The 19,649-nt window shown below is 37.3% G+C and overlaps 2 long non-coding RNA genes across 2 annotated transcripts; one reads left to right on the top strand and one right to left on the bottom strand.

Annotated features, from left to right (window-relative positions):
• Positions 1-9,250: 9,250 nt before the first annotated feature.
• Positions 9,251-11,275, bottom strand: LOC129375133 (uncharacterized). Its single transcript, XR_008607603.1, has 4 exons — positions 11,201-11,275; positions 10,146-10,237; positions 9,484-9,574; positions 9,251-9,317 (listed from the first exon to the last, which is right to left on the bottom strand). It is a non-coding gene; the product is annotated as an uncharacterized LOC129375133 (long non-coding RNA).
• A 2,540-nt stretch (positions 11,276-13,815) lies between these two features.
• On the top strand, positions 13,816-16,031 carry LOC129375122 (uncharacterized). The gene is made up of 4 exons (XR_008607601.1): positions 13,816-13,989; positions 14,952-15,043; positions 15,618-15,708; positions 15,871-16,031. It is a non-coding gene; the product is annotated as an uncharacterized LOC129375122 (long non-coding RNA).
• Positions 16,032-19,649: the final 3,618 nt, after the last annotated feature.

The raw sequence follows: 19,649 nt of genomic DNA, 5'->3' as shown, positions 1-19,649 counted from the left end.
ACTCACACACTCGCTGATGCTATCTTGCCAGGAATGAACTGGCGCTGAACATCATCAAAGCTGATGTTGCACTTGTTTAAACTGGGAACGCAGGAGAGTCTGGATACACACAGAGACCCATCAAGGATGGGTTTGAACCTCCGGTTTTGATTTCTTTACCAGTCGGATGCTACTCAAGTGGAACGCTTCGCATCGACTCCCACTTTCTGAATCCGAGTCGATGCGAAGCGTTCCACTGTCTCTCCACAACCACACCTGGGTTTATTCTTGGTGACCAGGACCAAGACTGACAGGCTTTTTACACCTGCTACAGGGTATGAACTTACAATACATTTACTGCAACTCAATAATCTAGCACTTAAAAATTTAGAAATTTACAGAGGGGGAAAAAGAACTCAAATTACTGTAAAAAAAAAAAAAAATTCTGCGAAGTATTTTTGGTCCAGTTTCTAGTGGAAATATCTTGAAATTAGATAAACTAACTTAAAAGTAACTTTTCAGCCAGATATAGACTTGTTTTAATTAAATAATTTGACAATATTGATGAAAAAGTTGGTTTTACTGGCACATAAATTAATTCAAGGGGAAAATGTCTTGTTATAAGTGAAATAATCTGCCAGTGAAACTAGTACTTTTTCATCAATATTAAGGAATTATCTACTTAAAAGAAGTCTTTATATCTTGTTGAATTATTAATTTTAAATTAGTACACTTAAAATTAGATTAAATCAAATATTTCCTCTACAAATACTTGGTGAGATGTTGTGTTTTACAGTGACATTTTTTAAAAAGGCTACAATGAAGTCGGTACTTTTCCAAACAATATCAAGATTTGTTTATTTCGCAAAACTGCAATGAAAACAATTTTCTGCGTCATTCAAGTCACATGATCAACAACAGCATCTTGTCACTGGTGCAAAACAGCATGTTTTTTGATGATTCATCACACAAACAAACTTATTTACATGTGATTTTAATTGCATTTCTAATTTAATGGAAACACCGCAGCTGAGAAATAGTGTTTTTTTTTTCTGTATTAGCAGAATACTGACAAGGCTTTGTTCACAATTTTAATGAAAACACATTTCTGGCATTTTTTCACTAAGTTTTCTTTCAAATTACAAGCTAAAAACAAAAGTTAAAACATCTAGTAATTGTAAAAGTTAAAACTTTGATATTCTGAATATTTAAAATTAATTTGAGATCATTAAAAACCCAAAAACATGGACAAAGTAAATTTGACCCACATACGGTCAAATTACTGTTACTGTCGTCTCAGCCTTTAGATGAGATCTGTGTGTGTGTGTGTGTGTGCGTGCGCAGGGGGGTGCGTGTGTGTGTGTATATATATGTATATAGCCTACATATGAATACAGTGAACTATCGCGGTTCACCTTTCATCGCGCATTGTGTTCTGCATTCTGATTGGCTAAACAGTCTCTCCGCTTCTTCTCTATCTGTGTGTCAATAACGTTGCGTTTAATATGTACACGTATGTAAATAGCTTGTCAAATTTAAGTTTGCAAAGAAAAAACTACCTGTAACTATGTTGCCAGCAAATGTGGGCTGTAATCAAAGCTAAAGTTGGTCCAACAAAATATTAGAGCATGTGACCATTTTTGGGTGGCGACTTTTTTTTGGCCAGGCTATATATATATATATATATATATATATATATATATATATATATATATATATATATATATATATATATATTATATATATTTATATATATATATATATATATATATATACATATATATATATATATTAATGTATATATATTAATATATAAATATATATATTTATATATATTAATGTATATATATTAATATATAAATATATATATATATATATTTATTCCCTTCTCACCCACCGCGGGTGGTTCTTATCCTCTGAGCTCGGGTCCTCTACCAGAGGCCTGGGAGCTTGAGGGTCCTGCAGTATCTTGGCTGTGCCAAGGACTGCACATTTCTGGACTGAGATGTCTGATGTTGTTCCTGGGATCTGTTGTAGCCACTGCTCCAGTTTGGGGGTTACTGCCCCGAGGGCCCCGATGACCACAGGCACCACTGTGGTCTTCACCTTCCAGGCCCTCTCTCTCTCTCTCTCTCTCTCTCTCTATATATATATATATATATATATATATATATATATATATATATATATATATATATATATATATATATATATATATATATATATATATACAGGAAGACACAGGAAGATGCAATTTTATTTTGTAGATTTGTTCTAAAGAAGTATGTTTTTTTTGTTGTTTTTTTTAGGAACCCCCCAGTCATTATATATGTATAGAAGTGGGTCAGCTCTGATCTCCCACAGACAACAGACGACAGGTGGTACCTTTCAGTACCACCTTTGCATTTGGCCGGCACATCTATGGCTTGACTGGAAACTATTCGGTGTTTCCTGGTCAGCCTGTGGAAAAAAACACTAGGACCTCATTGTTGGTAAGGCAGTGCTTTCTCTCCAAGGCCGACCCGCACACCGAACAACGGCGTTTTCCCCGCATATCCAACCAGTAATACAAGAGAGTTGCAATACTGGTTGGAAATCTCACCGGTGGAAGGGAGAGCAGGGAGCCGTTGTTTAGCAGCTCAAGAAACACAGTACCACAGACAGAACAAGAGTTGTTGTTATACAACTCTCTATCTGTGGCACTGCCGAAAGAGTCCAGCCAGACCATCGATGACTCCAGCAGACATTTCACGTCAAAGTCCCTTCCCATGTCCGATGCCTGGTACCTCTCCCTCAGCTCCCTCAAAACAGGGGAAAGGTCCTCCTGACTAAAATGTCTGCCGGGGTGATGGACAGCAGACATGATGAGACTCGCCCAACTGGGGATGGACAAAGTCTCCAGAAAGTCCCTTTCCTGAGCGAGACACCTCCGTGTGACGCTCAGGTTCAGGACGCTCTGCAGAGCAGCGTCCACCCAGCTGTAGCAGAGTCCATCCTCTGCTCGTCCATTGCCTACCAATGCCATCTTCTGTGTCCCTGGGAACTCTGAGCCGACACCATCTTCTTTTTTCATGTCCAGGGGACAATCGATATCAAGCACAACAGTTATCTTTGCAGTGACAGTACGCCTTTGAGCTAAAAGACCTTTCTCATCCTGGGAACGTTGATCCATGTTTTCTTCAGGGTCCTTCCTTTCTTCATGGTCCTTCCGTTCTTCATGGTCCTTCCTTTCTTCATGGTCCTTCCTTTCTTCATGGTCCTTCCTTTCTTCATGGTCCTTCCTTTCTTCATGGTCCTTCCTTTCTTCAGGGTCCTTCCTTTCTTCATGGTCCTTCCTTTCTTCATGGTCCTTCCTTTCTTCAGGGTCCTTCCTTTCTTCATGGTCCTTCCGTTCTTCATGGTCCTTCCTTTCTTCAGGGTCCTTCCTTTCTTCAGGGTCCTTCCTTTCTTCAGGGTCCTTCCTTTCTTCATGGTCCTTCCGTTCTTCATGGTCCTTCCTTTCTTCGTGGTCCTTCCTTTCTTCAGAGTCCTTCCTTTCTTCATGGTCCTTCCTTTCTTCAGGGTCCTTCCTTTCTTCATGGTCCTTCCTTTCTTCATGGTCCTTCCTTTCTTCAGGGTCCTTTCGTTCTTCATGGTCCTTCCTTTCTTCAGGGTCCTTCCTTTCTTCAGGGTCCTTCCTTTCTTCATGGTCCTTCCTTTCTTCATGGTCCTTCCTTTCTTCATGGTCCTTCCTTTCTTCGGGGTCCTTCCTGTCTTCATGGTCCTTCCGTTCTTCATGGTCCTTCCTGTCTTCATGGTCCTTCCTTTCTTCATCGTCCTTCCTTTCTTCAGGGTCCTTCCTTTCTTCATGGTCCTTCCTTTCTTCAGGGTCCTTCCTTTCTTCATGGTCCTTCCTTTCTTCAGGGTCCTTCCTTTCTTCAGGGTCCTTCCTTTCTTCAGGGTCCTTCCTTTCTTCAGGGTCCTTCCGTTCTTCATGGTCCTTCCTTTCTTCATGGTCCTTCCTTTCTTCATGGTCCTTCCTTTCTTCATGGTCCTTCCTTTCTTCAGGGTCCTTGCCTTGATTGTAACAATCCGTAAGTTTTTTCATCCCTGTGTTTACCACATACCCAATGCCCCAGCCCAGGGGGATTAACATGGGAACAAGTCCAAACATGATATTTCTGTGCAAAAACGGTCTTGATCTGGCTGATGCTTTCAGATTCAATCATTTAAGCATCAGAACCTCTTTGATCTATTGTGATGTAAATAATGTCATCTATGACCTCATCAGTGACCTCACTGGACTTCTGGTGCAACATCTTGCTTCTGATCGTTTCCAGAGCAACGATCAGATCAGTTCTGCATAACTCAAGCTGACATAAATACTTAAAGTAATATATTTTAATTTATTTAACATGAGATTAATGGATTTGTATATGATTTAATATTTGCATTTGGTCTTAAGCTATTTATCCACTATTATTTTTAATTATTAGTCATTTATCATGATTAGTCATGTATTATTTATTACACAGTGCTAGGAATAGTCTGTGACTTATTAAATATATATATATATATATATATATATATATATATATATATATATATATATATATATATATATATATATATATATTTATTTATTTATTTATTTATTCAAACATATTTTATATCGATACATGTTTATTTATTTATATAAAATATTTTATATTTTGTTTATATATGTGCGTGTGCGTGCGTATGTGTGTGTGTGTGTGGGTGTGTGTGTGTGAGTGTGTATGTGTGTGTGTGTGGGTGTGTGTGTGCGTGTGTGTGTGTGTGTGCGTGTGTGTGTGTGCGTATGTGTGTGTGTGTGTGTGTGGGTGTGCGTGTGTGTGCGTGTGTGTGCGTGCGTGCGTGTGTGTGTGTGTGTGTGTGTGTGTGTGGGTGTGTGTGTGTTAATACAATCAACTGCCAACAGAAATGCACTGACCTTCTAACAGAGTAAATGAAGAGAAAAGAAGAGGGCAGCAGACGCTCACCGTGTTGTGTTTGGAAAATGCTTGTTAATGGAATAGTTAGTGTCACACAAACCAGCACAGAGAGAAGCCTGGAAGAGAGAAAGACAAAGAAAAGTTGGGAAAAGGCGGAATACCTAAGAGATTAACTTATATCACAGAAACAGATCATCAGGACTTGATGGTTGGAATTTCATCTGTGATATTTTTTGCCATTTTTTACATGTCACAACCCCCAAATGTCTTGACCCTGATTATAACATCTAAACTATGCGCATACATCTTGTTAAAGTCCTGTAAAATCCAGAAGAACGTTTTCAAAAGCCTGGATACATAGAGTTATTTGTGTTTTAAGTTGTGATGAAAGAAGCTTTAAATGTCTATTGATTGGTGCTATTTTAAGTAATTAGTCTACCATAATAACGCTATCGCTAACAACAAAGCTAACCCATGTTATTCCTATGTGCTGGTATCTACTTGTAAATAATTTATTTAGCTTCTGTAAACCCAAATTCTTGCTGGAGTTGTATGTTAATGTAGAGTCATACTGCATTTCTACAATGTAGGACCATTTGCAGCAATTTACAGAAATATTTATATATATATATATATTACCTTAAATATGAATGCTTGCCTTTCTAAGTAAGTGTCCAATAAAACATCTGAAAATACCATTTAAACGATATGATCCTCTTGGCCGCTGCAAACTCTGGCATTGTTAGTTTCCACATTTCCTGTTTTTAGAAGATTGTTGATCCACTTCTCTCCTCAATTCTGTACGTTTTTTCAAAATTAATTCCCTTGTCACCAACAGCCTTCAAAACACAAAAATAACATTTATCTTTCTCTCTATTAGAACGGTAGAAACAATCGAACAGGACTCAGACTTTAGGCATTTTAATGATGGATCAACAGAAGTAAACAGGCTGCATTTACTTCCTGCCCTCCATCTGCATTACGTGACGTTGATACGACGTCATCTGCAACCCAACAATTGTCTCCAGAAACTTTCTTGCTCAGCTTTTTAAAGTTAGGACCGTTGGGTTTTGCAGCACCTTTTTGTCAACAGTGTTATGATAAAATAGACGGAGCAATAAGAGATAGTCCAGAACGTCTCCTGTGTTTTGACCACCCAAACACCATTTAATGGACTCTCAAAGTTTAGCCAACAACACAGATAACTGACAGGAAAGAGTAATTTGTGTTGCTGTGATAACCAACAGTAAAGGACACAAAGTGAATTATATTATAAGCCCAACAAAGGCCAAGTACACACACTCACACACACACTGACATGGTCTTTGTCTTGTTTCCACCGTCTTAACTCTCACATGTAATTAGCCTCACTCTCTCTGTCCGTCGCAGATACCGATAGCACACAGGAATGGGTCAGAGTGTGTGTGTGTGGGAAGGGCAGGGTGTCTCAAGGGACAGGTTATGACAAATAAGATTAATGTGTCGCCTATTTCCAGACTGGTTCACTGGCCTTACACACACACACACACACATACACACACGTCACATAAAACACATACATGCCTCCCTGATAGCTTTTTCTCTCAGGAGAGGGTCCATATGGGGACTGGAGCAGCGTAGGAGGGTGTGTGTGTTCATGTCTGTGCACCACACCAGGACGTCACCTCAGTGTCCTTTTCTTTGTTGTCATCTCAGCTGCTCCGTGTTTCAGGATGTAGATCAGAATCCTGTTCCTGCTCCATCGTGGCTTTGAAGAATTTGACACCTTTCTGTCTTAATTGACACTTTTCCTCTTCAATCAAAGACATATCGTCTTTAATACGTCACATGTGGAGGCCAGATAGAGGTCACATGTCCTCATTTTCAAACAAAAGTTAAAAAACAGTCAATAAGACATTGTTCTGGTCTTACACAGAAAAAATGATTTAACCATTTTTTCTTTCATCGTGGTGCTGATGTTGGGGCGGGGGGGAGGTTATCCCAAAGATAAGACTGGAAACCAAGAACTCGGACGACCAGTTAGAGAAACTGACTGGCTGTCAAGCCAATGGGAAAGTGAATGAGTGACAAATGGGGGAAACTGGTGAAAACCAAAGCAAATAAACTGTGAGGCGCTCACCTAGAAACGCAGAAGTAAAACGAGACACAAAAGGGATTTTTTTAACCTAAAACTTTCCAGTATATGAGAACAACTTAAAAAATACAGTCAAAGCTACAATAAAATGGCTTTCCATCCAATTTAACTGAGTTTGATCTGTAGACGAATGTAAAAAATGTATCTCACCTTTATATGTAGCAAAAGATGCAATAGGTTTGAATATGAACACATTTCAGAATCCAGATATTCGTAAGTAGTTTTGAAGACTGCACATTGTTTTCCACTCTGATGGACAAAAACTTGTTCTTAGTTTGTGTGTTTAAGGTTGCAAAGTGAGCACTGGACCTTTCTTCTGCACTAAAACAATTAAAATTAAATAAACATTGCATGCAGTGGCACAGTTGACTCCAGAGATGGAGTGTTAAGCTTTAAAACCCTTTTTCTTGCAGACACATTTTAAATTGCCAGCCACACGACTCTCGCTGCCTACAGACTGCTGGGGAATTATTTAAACTGCTGGCAGATGTAGATGTATGGGACGCCAGCAAAGTGCCTCTTGGTTATTGAAACATTAGACTCAGCGTGAGGCTAATAGAGGAGGAATCTGGGCTGAGCTGTTGATTTGTTTAAGCATTTCTCCCGCTGAAAAATCTGCTGCTAAAGTTTTTTCAGTGTTTCTCCACACAGAAACAGATTCCCGGCGAGTTTCAGAGCCGCATTAACGTTTCCATTTGCAGCCATTCAGTGAAGATGAGCGCCATCGTTCATCAGTATTGTGATCCGCCTCGTGTCAAATGCTGCAATCCGCTGTAACAGTTTGAGGGGAAAAACTCGCATGCAAGATTTTCTTTCTGTGAAAGAAATGAACACCAGGTTCTCCGGACACAATGTGTTAAAATGGATCCAAACTGCGGCGTACACTGAAAAAAATAAGTCATTGGATGAACATAAAAAATTATGGAAAGGATTTCCACCTGATTACTTTGCTTTATTTCAGCACCATGTACTTGTGTTACTCTTATTTAAAGCAAATGTGTTAGGTCAACCTAATTTATTAAGATTATTCCAAGGTAAAGCAAATGTGTTGGCTCAACTTGTTACAATGGTGATTCAATGGTGATTCTAAATCAAACATGTTGGCTCAACGTAATATATTGTGGTTATTCTTATATAAATTAAATGAGTTGGCAAAAACATAATTCATTATGGTTCTTCTAATTTAAACCAAATGTGTTGGCTTAACCAGAATTATGGTAATGCAATGGATGATTGTAAATCAAATGAGTTGGCTCTATTCCATTCATTAGGTTATTCAAATTCAAATGAAATGTGTTGACTCAACATATGTTTTAAAGGTTCCTTTAACTCAGTTACTATAGCGTGACCCAGTGTAATGCAATACAGCCAGTCCAACTAATCTGCAATGTTTAGGACCAAATCATTGATGTAACTTCATTAAGATGAATGTAAATCTAGTTGAAACCACCTTATTTTACAGTGGTACCTTCACACTACCTGATTCAGTAGGTACAACTCACTAAAAGTAAGTTAGCTCAACAAATATGCTTCATGCTAAAAGACAGCTAGTTAATCGTGTGGAAATCCTTTCCATTATTTCATGATGTTAGTTCAAAGACATTTTTTCAAGCGTTAATCAAGCATTTTAAGATAGCACTAGGTGAAAGTGTAGGAAGAACACTCAACAATTAGAAGGTACAACACAATTGTATTTTCAAAATTGTTATACATCGTTTTTTTACACAGCACAAAACAGCTGAGTTGGACATTGAAATAAAAAAACAACTACAAAAAGGTTACAGTTTCATTTCCCAGCCAATTCTTTACAACATAAAACATGTCATTATAGTTGCTCAACTTAGAGAACTGTAACAATATAAATCTTTTTTACTGCAGACTTTAAAAACTCATTTCCATATGAAACTTTTCAACTTAGCGGCAAGTTTCATATTGAGAACTTGTGCTTTCTTTGATAAGTTCTTTCCATCCAATTTCATTATTTCCTGTATTACTTCAAAGGTATGCTTGAGTTACTGAGCAAGTTGAGTGCTGAACGCACTAAACTTGAGGGTAGCTCAAGTTTAGTGCGTAGATTAGTCCCAGCAGCATCACTATTGCAGAAGATACACTGCCCAAGCTGTTCATAACTTCCACCTCCTCCAGGACAATCCCAACATCCAGATGTGCATCGGCAGCCTCTGCACCTCTGCTCAAATGACGATTCCGAGGACAGCCTCGGCTTTGGCCATTTCTGCACATTCATCAACGTCCTAAGGGAGTTAGGGAAGGGTATTGGGGGGGAGACAATTCACATGTAATTAAATAAATAAATAAATTAGACTGACATTGATTGAGTCACTCATGGACCTTAGTTGGTGAAAGTATTTTAACAACTCTTAGGACTTCTATTATAAACACAAAGAGAATTTAACATACCATGTACTCCCTCACCAGCTTCTCTGGATCTTCATTTAGGTACACACAGACCTTTGAGGATGCACTCTCATCTGACCTCAGCAGTGTCTTCCTAAATATGCAGATTAAAAAACAATGAGAACAATCTCAAAACTCCAGCAGTATAGGTTCACACACTTGAAAACATAGCTGCATTCAAAGGAAGTCACAACAAAAGTGATCAGTGACTTGCAGTCTGTTTGAAAGATATTTAAAATTGTTAGTATCCCTTCATTATGCCATGACTAAAATGGAGTTTAACATTTTATTTAAACATCTAACTGAAGCTGTTAGAGGTTTAATAAGACATGAATATATCACCAAAGAAATATGTGAAAAGTACAGAATGGTCAACACAGTCTATATCCTTCTACTTAAATGAATATGCAAAGCATTCCATGTCTTACAAGTACATGGACAGTCTATGTGTGGGCATGGGTAACATCGCATATGCGGTGTTTAAGTGTAAAATGTTTTAACAGGTCATATCTACGAGACAGAGAGAGACTACACTCCTTACATTCCACATCCCCACGCAAATAAAGACAAATAAAACAGACTGGCCAAATAAATGTTTAGCTGAACCCTAGCTTTATAAGCTCTCTAACACTACATTCAGTCACTTTAGATCTGGCAAAACTTACTATTAGCCACTGAAATCTATAACTTGATAGCCGATGAGCCCCTTGACCAGAACTTAAGCAGGTGGATTACAGATAGGTGATCAGGTGATGTTCTGAAAGAGATCAGATATATTTTCAGCCATTAAAATATGCAATTCATACTGAACTGAGTTGTATCTTTTAGTACAAGACCCTTGAATGCCTCATGAATATAACCACTGGACACATGCAAGCACATATGTGCAGAACAATGGTGAATTGAACATGGTAGAAAGCAATAGTAACAAAGGTCAAAATGAGCACAATCAACACAAAAACATCAACATTTCAAAATTAAACCAATGAACTTCAATATTGTTTCTGAGCTACAATTATTTGGGACAACAAAGAAGAGTCCAAAAAAAAACCAACATCTTTACAGCAGAGGAATATGTATTTTAAAGAAAAAAATAGAAAGCTCAAGTCTGTAATAATGGATAATCCATTGAGAGTTTTAGCCTGACAAAATATACTAGAAATCCATAACTAACAGGTATTTTAGGAACATTTAACAAAGCTCAGAAAGCAATGCTTTCTGCAGGTTTCACCGACTGAAATGTAGGACTTTTTATTACCATAATTAATTAAGAATCTCGATGATGATAGAAAGGTACCAAAGTGTGTATCTACGTTTACCTCCATAGTAACATTACTGAAATAGAATTAAAATAGTTAGAAATAGACTGATGTTAGATCCGTGTGTTAAAAATCCACTAAACCTCCAGGGAGCTCAGGAGGAGCAAAACTGTGACATTTCTGGGGTCCATTTGTGTCTCTGGCAGCAGCTTTGTGACCCTTACACTACTATGGCTCTGCAGAGTTTTTTCGCACAGAATGTACCTAACATGGTGCGGCGATAAATGTAAACTTACCAATGATATCACATATAGCTAACTGCCTTAACCTAACCGACTTAATCTACAGAACATGAAATAATGTGACACAAGTATGGAACAAGTAGAAAATGGTGCAAATGTAGAGAAATTTTAAGTTACATATTTTTATATGGATTTAGATGAAAATAGTTTGACTCTTACCTTCTTCAAATTAAGCAGATGCACGCCAGGAATCTCCCCTCTGCCTTTGAAAAAACCCAACAAGGTGCAAGCCAGTTATCTCGCGTGATTTTCCGTAATCTCTTGATGTCGCTGGATCCTCTTCAGCGGAGATGAGTCTGACACAATAGCGCTTTGGAACTGACGTCACTGTGTTTTTTTTTATTAGATTAACTTTGACAAATATTAATATTGAATAAAAAATAAAAAAACATATATATATATATATATATATATATATATATATATATATATATATATATATTATATATATATATATATATATATATATATATATATATATATATATATATATATATCTTATATATATATCTTGGCACAACCAAGAGCTCGGTCCTCTGGTAGAGGACCCGAGCTCAGAGGATAAGAACCACCCGCGGTGGGTATATATATGTTAATTAGATGTATTCAAGTTGAGATAACGTCATTCAATCACATTAGTCCAGTTGAGAGAAAAAAACCGATTGTCTCGCGTGTTCTCGCGTGATATCCCGTGATCTCACTCGTTGTCGTCAGCACAATATCAGTCTGACTATAATGAATCGTGTTAGCTCAACATGATTCAATTTATAAATGTGAAGTCGTGGAATATCTTGTTTATCCAACATGATTTTATCACGTTTTCGCTTCAAACCCAAATTATTGAGTGAAAGATACATGATATTCTTTTGTTAATGTAATACGCCCCGACGTTCTTTTTTTTGGCGGAAGATCTAGCTGACGTAATTCAATCACGTTATCTCACCTTGAATACATTTTATTCCATTTGCGAGAGGAAACCGATTGTCTCGCGTATTCTCGCGTGATATCCCCTGATTTCCCGTAATCTTGCGTGAACTTGCGTGATATCCCGTGATCTCACTCGTGGTCTTCAGCATAGGATCGGTCTGACTATAATGAATCATGTTCTCTCAACATGATTCAATTTTATAAACGTTGAAGTTGTGGAATATCTTGTTTATGCAACATGATTGTATCATGTTTTTGGCTCAAACATGGAATTATTTAGTTAACAGTACATGATATTCTTTTGTTAATGTGATAACCCCTGAGGTTCCTTTTTTACAGTGTAAGGATTATGTAGTGCTCTTTGCGATGCTTGCATTTTAATGTCAAGCAGATGCGTCCTCCAGTAAGGTCTGTGTATTTGTGTAATTTTTATTGTTTGTTAAAAACACATTTGCACAAAAAAAAAAAAAAAGGTTGTTGAGTTAAAGCCGATGGTTGGAATTGCCGTGGCAAAACTTACTTCTGTTCAAAAATTTTAGTTAAATACTCAGCAGGAACAGTTCGATTTAGATGTAATTTATTTCACATACACTGTAAAAAGAAATTAGCTTCACCAGCTTAATTTAATTGCTTCAATTGAGCTTATACAAATCAATTCATGAAGTTTTTTTTTTATTTTAACTGAATGCATTAAGTTGGTTTAACTTGACACATTTAAGTCAGTCTTATTCAAATCATTTAGATTATTCTAAATAAAGAAGAAAACTAAGGAAGGATCTCCTTTTTTGCTGGATTTTTTAGGCTCTTGCAGCCTTTATTTGAGAGTTAGACAAGAAACTGAGTAATGACAGAGGGGGAGGACATGCAGCAAAGGTCATCAGGCCGGAATCGAACCAAGGACTCCAGAGTTGTGCTCTACCGCTGCACCACCACACTGTAAAAAAGGAACCTCAGGGGTTATCACATTAACAAAAGAATATCATGTACTGTTAACTAAATAATTCCATGTTTGAGCCAAAAACATGATACAATCATGTTGCATAAACAAGATATTCCACAACTTCAACGTTTATAAAATTGAATCATGTTGAGAGAACATGATTCATTATAGTCAGACCGATCCTATGCTGAAGACCACGAGTGAGATCACGGGATATCACGCAAGTTCACGCAAGATTACGGGAAATCAGGGGATATCACGCGAGAATACGCGAGACAATCGGTTTCCTCTCGCAAATGGAATAAAATGTATTCAAGGTGAGATAACGTGATTGAATTACGTCAGCTAGATCTTCCGCCAAAGAACGTCGGGGCGTATTACATTAACAAAAGAATATCATGTATCTTTCACTCAATAATGTTGGGTTTGAAGCGAAAACGTGATAAAATCATGTTGGATAAACAAGATATTCCACGACTTCACATTTATAAAATTGAATCATGTTGAGCTAACACGATTCATTATAGTCAGACTGATATTGTGCTGACGACAACGAGTGAGATCACGGGATATCACGCGAGAACACGCGAGACAATCGGTTTTTTTCTCTCAACTGGACTAATGTGATTGAATGACGTTATCTCAACTTGAATACATCTAATTAACATATATATACCACCGCGGGTGGTTCTTATCCTCTGAGCTCGGGTCCTCTACCAGAGGACCCGAGCTCTTGGTTGTGCCAAGATATATATATATAAGATATATATATATATATATATATATATATATATATATATATATATATATATATATATATATATATATATATATATATATATATATATGTTTTTTATTTTTTTATTCAATATTAATATTTGTCAAAGTTAATCTAATAAAAAAAAAACACAGTGACGTCAGTTCCAAAGCGCTATTGTGTCAGACTCATCTCCCGCTGAAGAGGATCCAGCGACATCAAGAGATTACGGAAAATCACGCGAGATAACTGGCTTGCACCTTGTTGGGTTTTTTCAAAGGCAGAGGGGAGATTCCTGGCGTGCATCTGCTTAATTTGAAGAAGGTAAGAGTCAAACTATTTTCATCTAAATCCATATAAAAATATGTAACTTAAAATTTCTCTACATTTGCATCATTTCTACTTGTTCCATACTTGTGTCACATTATTTCATGTTCTGTAGATTAAGTCGGTTAGGTTAAGGCAGTTAGCTATATGTGATATCATTGGTAAGTTTACATTTATCGCCGCACCATGTTAGGTACATTCTGTGCGAAAAAACTCTGCAGAGCCATATGTAGTGTAAGGGTCACAAAGCTGCTGCCAGAGACACAAATGGACCCCAGAAATGTCACAGTTTTGCTCCTCCTGAGCTCCCTGGAGGTTTAGTGGATTTTTAACACACGGATCTAACATCAGTCTATTTCTAACTATTTTAATTCTATTTCAGTAATGTTACTATGGAGGTAAACGTAGATACACACTTTGGTACCTTTCTATCATCATCGAGATTCTTAATTAATTATGGTAATAAAAAGTCCTACATTTCAGTCGGTGAAACCTGCAGAAAGCATTGCTTTCTGAGCTTTGTTAAATGTTCCTAAATACCTGTTAGTTATGGATTTCTAGTATATTTTGTCAGGCTAAAACTCTCAATGGATTATCCATTATTACAGACTTGAGCTTTCTATTTTTTTTCTTTAAAATACATATTCCTCTGCTGTAAAGATGTTGGTTTTTTTTTGGACTCTTCTTTGTTGTCCCCAAATAATTGTAGCTCAGAAACAATATTGAAGTTCATTGGTTTAATTTTGAAATGTTGATGTTTTTTGTGTTGATTGTGTCTTTGACCTTTGTTACTATTGCTTTCTACCATGTTCAATTCACCATTGTTCTGCACATATGTGCTTGCATGTGTCCAGTGGTTATATTCATGAGGCATTCAAGGGTCTTGTACTAAAAGATACAACTCAGTTCAGTATGAATTGCATATTTTAATGGCTGAAAATATATCTGATCTCTTTCAGAACATCACCTGATCACCTATCTGTAATCCACCTGCTTAAGTTCTGGTCAAGGGGCTCATCGGCTATCAAGTTATAGATTTCAGTGGCTAATAGTAAGTTTTGCCAGATCTAAAGTGACTGAATGTAGTGTTAGAGAGCTTATAAAGCTAGGGTTCAGCTAAACATTTATTTGGCCAGTCTGTTTTATTTGTCTTTATTTGCGTGGGGATGTGGAAATGTAAGGAGTGTAGTCTCTCTCTGTCTCGTAGATATGACCTGTTAAAACATTTTACACTTAAACACCGGCATATGCGATGTTACCCATGCCCACACATAGACTGTCCATGTACTTGTAAGACATGGAATGCTTTGCATATTCATTTAAGTAGAAGGATATAGACTGTGTTGACCATTCTGTACTTTTCACATATTTCTTTGGTGATATATTCATGTCTTTATTTAAACCTCTAACAGCTTCAGTTAGATGTTTAAATAAAATGTTAAAACTCCATTTTAGTCATGGCATAATGAAGGGATACTAACAATTTTAAATATCTTTCAAACAGACTGCAAGTCACTGATCACTTTTGTTGTGACTTCCTTTGAATGCAGCTATGTTTTCAAGTGTGAACCTATACTGCTGGAGTTTTGAGATTGTTCTCATTGTTTTTTAATCTGCATATTTAGGAAGACACTGCTGAGGTCAGATGAGAGTGCATCCTCAAAGGTCTGTGTGTACCTAAATGAAGATCCAGAGAAGCTGGTGAGGGAGTACATGGTATGTTAAATTCTCTTTGTGTTTATAATAGAAGTCCTAAGAGTTGTTAAAATACTTTCACCAACTAAGGTCCATGAGTGACTCAATCAATGTCAGTCTAATTTATTTATTTAATTACATGTGAATTGTCTCCCCCCCAATACCCTTCCCTAACTCCCTTAGGACGTTGATGAATGTGCAGAAATGGCCAAAGCCGAGGCTGTCCTCGGAATCGTCATTTGAGCAGAGGGTGCAGAGGCTGCCGATGCACATCTGGATGTTGGGATTGTCCTGGAGGAGGGAAGTTATGAACAGCTTGGGCAGTGTATCTTCTGCAATAGTGATGCTGCTGGGACTAATCTACGCACTAAACTTGAGCTACCTCAAGTTTAGTGCGTTCAGCACTCAACTTGCTCAGTAACTCAAGCATACCTTTGAAGTAATACAGGAAATAATGAAATTGGATGGAAAGAACTTATCAAAGAAAGCACAAGTTCTCAATATGAAACTTGCCGCTAAGTTGAGTAAAGTTTCATATGGAAAATGAGTGTTTAAAGTCTGCAGTAAAAAAGATTTATATTGTTACAGTTCTCTAAGTTGAGCAACTATACTGACATGTTTTATGTTGTAAAGAATTGGCTGGGAAATGAAACTGTAACCTTTTTGTAGTTGTTTTTTTTATTTCAATGTCCAACTCAGCTGTTTTGTGCTGTGTAAAAAAACGATGTATAACAATTTTGAAAATACAATTGTGTTGTACCTTTTCTAATTGTTGAGTGTTCTTCCTACACTTTCACCTAGTGCTATCTAAAATGCTTGATTAACGCTTGAAAAAATGTCTTTGAACTAACATCATGAAATAATGGAAAGGATTTCCACACGATTAACTAGCTGTCTTTTAGCATGAAGCATATTTGTTGAGCTAACTTACTTTTAGTGAGTTGTACCTACTGAATCAGGTAGTGTGAAGGTACCACTGTAAAATAAGGGTTTCAACTAGATTTACATTCATCTTAATGAAGTTACATCAATGATTTGGTCCTAAACATTGCAGATTAGTTGGACTGGCTGTATTGCATTACACTGGGTCACGCTATAGTAACTGAGTTAAAGGAACCTTTAAAACATATGTTGAGTCAACACATTTCATTTGAATTTGAATAACCTTAATGAATGGAATAGAGCCAACTCATTTGATTTACAATCATCCATTGCATTACCATAATTCTGGTTAAGCCAACACATTTGGTTTAAATTAGAAGAACCATAATGAATTATGTTTTGCCAACTCATTTAATTTATATAAGAATAACCACAATATATTACGTTGAGCCAAACATGTTTGATTTAGAATCACCCATTGAATCACCATTGTAACAAGTTGAGCCAACACATTTGCTTTACCTTGGAATAATCTTAATAAATTAGGTTGACCTAACACATTTGCTTTAAATAAGAGTAACACAAGTACATGGTGCTGAAATAAAGCAAAGTAATCAGGTGGAAATCCTTTCCATAATTTTTTTATGTTCATCCAATGACTTATTTTTTTCAGTGCAGGGTCGGATGATGCAGGATCTGTCCCCGATGAGCCTTGCATCACGACGTTGAACTGATTTGTTTCAAATACACTTCTGAGCGTGCGCTCTGAGTAGTTTACTCCAAATATACACTTTTTAGAGAGCAGCTTCAGCCTTTTCTGTGAAATACGTAACATCCAGTTTAGCTTGTGATGTCCCTCAGGAATCACTTCTTGGATTCTTCCCTTTATGTCATCGATGAGCAGCTCATACAAGTTTATCAAAGCATGATGCCAGGATTCCTGAATGCAATACTTGAATGCAAAGAAGATGTTGATGGGACTTAATTTTTAAAGTGTAACTTTTAAGACTTTTGCTCTTTTTCAGAAACATTGGATTGTCATAATCAACACTTTAACCTTTAACAAAACACTTTAACCTTTAACAAAGAGATACATGTTATCCATATCAAACTATTTAGCTACACTTTGTGGTTTTGAGTTCAAGTTGCAGCGTAAACCTCTAGTGAATGAGTCTGGGTTTAATTTCTCCAATCAGTTTCTTGTATTTTTTGCGTTAAAGTGGTTTCAGTTCTTGCATATGTGTGCAAGCTTTTGTTTCTCCCTGTATGTGAGCAACTTTGTCGGGCCCAGGGGTAAAATGTTTTCCCCTAATCACCCGCTGTGTATTTTTCTCCCCAAGATCTGAGCCTGTGCCCCCTGCTGGGGCCATGCCTTCATGTGTGTTGTGTCCTCCCAGCATGTGGATGCTGCAGAAATTCAGAGAGGCACACCAAGTGGGAGCTATGAAACGCCCCAAAGGGATCGAAAAGAGCTGCAAAAGGGCTGAAAAGCGTATATTTTAGATATCGTTGTAACTTTGTTTAGTATTAACTTGTTAGCAGCTTACGTTTGGAGAGTTGAGCTGCTGGAAAAGAAGAACAGGACAAAGTTGTTGGGGCCAGCGGTGGAAAAATGACTAAAAATGGCTCCGAAAAGAGGAATAAGGGCAGATAACACGCTTAGAGCTAAATGAAAATAATTCTGTGAGCTAATTGGATTAATAAGAAGCAAAATTAATGCTCTGTAATTTGGAATATGTATGTTTGTGTGAGCCTCTGCAAGACCAGCTGATGCAAAGAATAAGCAGCGATATTTTGAAGGAGCAGGGAAGGAAAGAAAGAGAAACCCTCAGGGGGAGAAGAGAAAAGACGTCCCTCTTCTATCCTGGTCTGAAAGTAATTGGTCCAGGATTAGAAGAGATTATAAATAAAAAACAAGAGAAAAATATACAAAGCTCACCACAGGTCTGGTTTCCATAGCAATGTTGTGCTGTGCAACAGTGCAAAAGCAACAGGGAAAGAAAATAAAACCAGTTGCTGCCATGATCAGCAGAAGGTCACAGCGACAAAACAACTGAAAATGAACCTGTGGCGTTCACAGGTTTTGGTACAACAAGCAGCCAGATGTTTGGGCAGCTTATTGTAGCAGTAGCTGCATTCATATCACAAATGTGCACAAATCTTTGTCTGTTCTGTTAGAGTAAGAAAAAACTAAATTTTGTCATTGCAGTGTTTCCATTAAATAGAAAATTAAATTCAAATCACGCACTAATAAACGGAAGAAAGAAAGACAACGATGGACGTACAGTTGCATGAGATTATATCCATAATCCAGCCTCTAGTGCTCATCGTCTGTCTTATCAGAGGAAGCGGTGTTTCAACATGTTTTATAAAGCCAGCTGCAAACCGTCATCCTCCTGCTACTTCCTGTCATCTTCCTCGTCATTTCCACTAGTAGTAACATCCAGGTGCTGATCGCCTGGATGTTAAAACGTGTTTACATTTCACAATGAGAACTAAATCAGAATGAACATCGGGACAGGTGCATCAGAAGATCATTTTTACAACAGGAGATGAAGATGGTACTGCTACTCTGCCACATTCACATGCATTTAAATCCCTTTTACTTCACTCTGATGCTCCATTTGGATTCAGCAGGCCGACTTTGACCAGACACCTAAATATTGACATCGCTATAGCGAGATTAATTCTCCAGACATACATAAAAACAATGAGAACTTTTAAAAATGCCTTGCAGCTTTCAGAATAGGAATCAGATTTAATTAGTTTGCCTTAATTACGAAAAACAGTCAGCAGTGGGGAAAACTTATTGTGCACAGCAGCAGACAGAAAAATGTCTACAAGATCTTATTCAAACCAAGAAAAGCAAAAAGTAAGACTGGTTAGGACAGACATAAAACACCCTGAAGTCATCACACAAGATGGAAAAGGAAAGAAAACTCTAAAGCCTCAATCACTGCAGAGACGTCTTCTTGTTTCAACATCTGCTGTTAATTAAAAACAGGTTTTCTTCTTACAAAAGCAGCTGATGCTCTGATCAGAGTTTCGCTTAAGGTTTCCCTTCCAGCCCAGTTTATACA

This window comes from Poeciliopsis prolifica, unplaced genomic scaffold, assembly GCF_027474105.1.
Source record: "Poeciliopsis prolifica strain line A6 unplaced genomic scaffold, Auburn_PproV2 SCAFFOLD038, whole genome shotgun sequence".
In the NCBI taxonomy this organism is placed as follows: domain Eukaryota; kingdom Metazoa; phylum Chordata; class Actinopteri; order Cyprinodontiformes; family Poeciliidae; genus Poeciliopsis; species Poeciliopsis prolifica.
The sequence above is the reverse complement of the archived record's forward strand: the minus strand, read 5'-3'. Positions and strand labels throughout refer to the sequence as shown.